Source organism: Symphalangus syndactylus, chromosome 2 (assembly GCF_028878055.3).
Source record: "Symphalangus syndactylus isolate Jambi chromosome 2, NHGRI_mSymSyn1-v2.1_pri, whole genome shotgun sequence".
NCBI classification, from domain to species: Eukaryota; Metazoa; Chordata; class Mammalia; order Primates; family Hylobatidae; genus Symphalangus; species Symphalangus syndactylus.
The window spans coordinates 77,270,448-77,275,729 of record NC_072424.2 but is presented as its reverse complement, the minus strand read 5'-3'; positions in this window follow the sequence as shown (position 1 = coordinate 77,275,729).

Below are 5,282 nucleotides of genomic sequence, written 5' to 3'. Positions count from 1 at the left end.
TGTTTTAGAAGCATTTTGAAACACTTTTTGGGGTTATAGAAATAAGACTCATGATTCAATATATTTATTTATATTTTTAAAGTATAATATGACCTCAAATCAATGGAGGAATACTGTATTATGCAGGTTTGTGTCAATTTCATAACATTAAAATTGTCTGATTTTGTCCGTTTCTTAAAATTATGATTAGTGAGTGGTCTAACAGTTTAAGGCATTGATAACTTACAAGTAGAATGGGGCTCTCAAAGCATTTTAACTCAGTTGCTTTCAGGGTCCATTTTTTTATGTAATCACTTATTCAGTGATAAATGAATCTCTGAAAACAAATGCTTTTACATTTTAATTTAAAAAGAAAACAGGTGCAGGCCACACAAAAGTTTTAAAGTATGCCTTCTTACCAGCAATAGTTCATTTTAAAAATCATGCCAGATTTTTGCCAAGATCAGTGTTTCCTCAACATGAAGATAGAAATAGATTTGTATAGTGTGCTCTTGTACCTCTACATAGGTTATTATATAATTTTGAGCAGTTACACATTTATCTAAAGGAAATAAATCAACTGTGAATAAATGCATGTTTACCAAAATGGCTGTTTACAGTGCATTTAGTTCTGATATTTATAAAGATGACATTTCACAGAATAACTTTAAAATAGTTTGAAATTCTATATAGTTTAGACATCAATCACATCTGGAGACAAAGGAAAATGTGCAATATTTTTTATGTAGGTGAGCTAACACAGTGTACCTAATTGCAGAATTATCTGATTAATTTGTAATAGATAAGTTGTATAACATTTTCATATCTTAAAATGTTTTTTAGATCAATCTTGAAGTGAAATATTATTTTCAAAATAAAATTCTACAGAAAAATTCTGTTGGCTATGATATGCACATTTTTGGGCAAGTTATGAACTAGAGCCAAAAGTAGTATTTGACAGTTTTATTTACTCTGCCGTAATTTGCAAGCTTATCAGTTAAGTCTGTGGTTTCTTTAAAAGCCGTCATGATATTTGTGATTATTAGTACATAAACCAGTGTTATAATTTGATAATTTGGGTTTTTCAGACTTTTAGTGGCAGATTTAGAGAATTCATTATTTTCTTGACATGTGATATAGTATTTACCTTGAGTGGTAAGGTTTTGTAAAGTAGGGTTTCCATGATTTAGGATGTGAATGCGAAAACTTACACATAAGTTAATTAGATGTATAATTTGGTTATGAAATCTTTTCTAAAATAATACCACCAGAAAATTAACAGATTAAATTTTTGAGACAATCCTTGGTCTGGATTGGTTAATGAAAATGTCTTGTTTAAGGGGTTCTATTAAAAAATATTTCTAGTGTATTAGTCATAATTGTTTTTGTGGAGTAGGGGTAAACCACACCATTAAGGGAATAAAATGTAATTTGAAAGAGGTGATTATAAGATTTGTTTCAGGCCCCAAAATATAAATAAAAATTGGTGTGGAATCTTATTAGTGTATGTTTTCTGCCACTATAAAATTACCTTTTTAGCATCTGTTTCTAGTGGTGTAATACCAAGTAGGTAAGTTTTGCAGTCTATTTTTAGTGTCCTGAGTTTTTTGTTTCCTTAAACACATGAAAGGTAATAGTAAAGAATTTTTTACTGTATTTGGGAATTTTTACATAAGAGTTGTATTAGGTTTCCAGTCCCTGTAGTGTTGCCTTACGGAAATCTTTACATCTAAACTGAGTTTTTCTTCTCGTACGTAAATTTAAATGTATTTTAATTTACTGAAGTTTCTAAAATGTACTGAGTACAGTCATATACCACATAACGTTTCAGTCAATGACGGGCCGCATATACAACAGTGGTCCCATAAGATTATAATGTGATATTTTTACTGTACCTTTTCTGTGTTTAAATACACAAAACCATGGTATTACAGTTGCCTACGGTTTTCAATATAGTATTTGTAGCCTACGAGCAATAGGCTATAGCATGTAGCCTGGGTGTGTAGTAGTCTATACCATCTAGGTTTATGTAAGTATACTCTGTGATGTTCACATCACAATGAAATCACCTAATGACACATTTCTCACATGTCCCCAAGTTAAGCAACTGCATAGTTGCTGTTTTTTGTTTTTTTGAGATGGAGTCTTGCTCTGTTGCCCAGCCTGGAGTGTAGTGGCGCAGTCTCAGCTCACTGCAAACTCCGCCTCCTGGGTTCAAGTGATTCTCTTGCCTCAGCCTCCTGAGTAGCTGGGATTACAGCACCCGCCACCACATCTGGCTAATTTTTGTGTTTTTAGTAGAAACGATTTCGCCATGTTGGCCAGCTGGTCTCGAACTCCTGACCTCAGGTGATCCACCCACCTTGGCCTCCCAAAGTACTGGGATTACAGGCATGAGCCACCGTTCCCAGCTGACTGTGTAAACGGAAGTAGTATTAGAGTCATTGGATTGAGCTGGTTCTGTTTCTTGATGTGTTTTAGGCAAGTCACTAAATCACCATGGGCCTTAACTTCAGCTGTGTAAGGGAGAATTAGATGATTTTTTTTTTTTTTTTTTTTTTGAGACTGAGTCTCGCTCTGTCACCAGGCTGGTGTGCAGTGGTATGATCTTGGCTCTGCAACCTCCGTCTCCCAGGTTCAAACAACTCTCCTGCCTCAGCCACCCAAGTAGCTGGGACTACAGGCATGCACCAACATGCCCAGCTAATTTTCATATTAGTAGAGACAGGGTTTCATGTTGGCCAGGATGGTCTTGGTCTCTTGACCTCGTGATCCACGTGCCTCGGCCTCCCAGCATGCTGGGATTGCAAGTGTGTGCCACCGCGCCTGGCCAAATTAGATTATTTCTAAACACATCTAGCTGTTAAGTTTTTCAGTTTTAAGTGGAATTTGGTTGTAATGTGTAAAATTTAAAAGAGAAAATGGGCTTTAGCTCTTCAAAAAGCACTCATGGGTTATATTTATATAATAAAGGTTTATCAGATACCTATAGAGTTCCTTTAAAGATACCTTGGTTAAATCTGCCATATTCTGATTTTGGTAGAAGTTATGATAGAATAATTCTAAGTTACCAATTTATGTAAAATGTTTAAGTAAATGTGAAAACTTACCAGTTAAACTGAGTGGATGTAGTGGTATATCTTTTTTTTTTTTTTTTTTGAGACAGTCTTGCTCTGTTGCCCAGGCTGGAGTGCAGTGGCGTGATCTCAGCTTAATACAACCTCCACCTCCCTTGTTCAAGCGATTCTCCTGCCTCAGCCTCCCAGGTAGCTGAGATTACAGGCTTCCATCACCACTCTCAGCTAATTTTTGTGCTTTTTGTAGTAGAGATGGGGTTTCACCATGTTGGCCAGTCTGGTCTTGAACTCCTGACCTCAGGTGATCTGCCCACCTTGGCCTCCCAAGGTGGCTGGGATTACAGGCGTCAGCCTTCACGCCCAGCTGTGTATCATTTCAAAGCTACAAGGGAGCACTTTACCCTTGGATGAAAAAAAATGTTTATAAAGTTGAATTACAAAATAGACATTAAGAGTTTTAGAGCAAAATAAATATGTAGACTTATGGGTGAGACCATAATAATAATAGTCTGGGGAAATATCTCCAACAGTGGCCATATACTGCATTACAGCCATTACAACTTTCCAACACCATTTAGGCTTAAGGGTCATTGGGAAAGCCCTTTGTTGATGTTTGTAGCGAGAAATACTATGAGCTAGTTTTGCTTATTTGGGCCAGACTAGTTCTGGGTGTTCAAAAGACATACTTGTCAGCATAAAGCAAATCATTGATTCCCTTTCTTGTTAAAATGTAGTGAAAGGCTCTGAAGCCCAGTGAAGTGTGGTACATTCAAAGAAAGTACATATAAAGCTCCTAGAACTTTATTTAATCATGCTTGCACTTTGCTTTTTCCTTGGATGTGTCACTCCAATAAATGCAGCACGTGCTACATTTTCTTTTGTGCAGAACTTTCTGCCTTCATGTGGAGAGATGATCATGTATCTAAGGGTAGAGGAGCTCTGAAGAGGACATAGCAACTGAAAAGTGCGACCACCCTTAGGAGGAGGTCAATATTTTAGCTAAGAACCATAAATGAAAGACTATTCCTGTCTGGGTGAGATTGCTCCCACCTGTAATCCCAGCACTTTGGGAGGCTGAGGCAGGCAGATCACCTGAGGTCAGGAGTTTGAGACCAGCCTGGCCAACATGGTGAAACCCTGACTGAAAATACAAAAATTAGCCGGGAATGGTGGCATACACCTGTAATCCCAGCTACTCAGGAGGCTGAGGCACGAGAATCACCCGAGCCTGGGGGATGGAGGTTGCAGTGAGCTGAGATCCTGCCACTGCACTCCAGCCTGAGCAACAGAGTGAGGCTGTCTCAAAAAAAAAAAAAAAAAAAAAAGATTCGTGAGTGGTAAATTTCACTAATTGAAAGAACCCTTTACCAATTTGACCCTACTTGTTGAAAATACAGAATAATTTTTTGTCTTCAGTGTTAGAGATTCGTCATTTTTCTTACCCAAAGAAAGACTTTGTGCATTTAGAGGTAAAATGTTACTGATCACTGCTCCTAGCTCTAAATGAAGTTTGCCTAGACTGAGCCACAGAAGCCTCCTACTACATGATGTATATACCCGTACAAGATAATAGTCATTTGCAGAAAATAAGTTTTACATTTGGCCTTCTGGCCATCTGATAATTGAGTGCCTTGAAAGGGGAAACAATTCTTCCCTTGAGGAAGAAGTGCTCCCATACTCTTGCATTCTTAGCAGTAGGGTCAGTGTCTTACAGGAATATAAAAGTCCTTGAAGAGACATCTGTTAAGTGTGAAATAGAGCTACATGGCAATAAAAGAAGACACAGCACGAAGTAATGGCCTGACTGAGGTCAACTTCGAACATGAGGTTTGAGGTGGTCCTATAAAAATAAAGGATCTTCAAAGTTGTTTATGATAGTAAAAACATCTTACAGTTTCATTCCATGTACAATTTGCTAGGTGAGCGTGAAAGTATAGCCATACATACATAACACTCAACAATACAATCATGAAAGTCGACTGCAGGCCGGGCGCGGTGGCTCACGCCTGTAATCCCAGCACTGGGAGGCCAAGGCGGGCGGATAACCTGAGGTCAGGAGTTCGAGACCAGCCAACATGGGAATCGCTTGAACCCGGGTGGCGGAGATTGCAGTGATCCAAGATGGGGACTGTACTCCAGCCTGGGCAACGGAACAGACTGCTTTAAAAAAAAAAAAAAAAAAAAAAAAAAGTCGGCTGCAGACGGCGAAAGTGATCTCGGAACCTT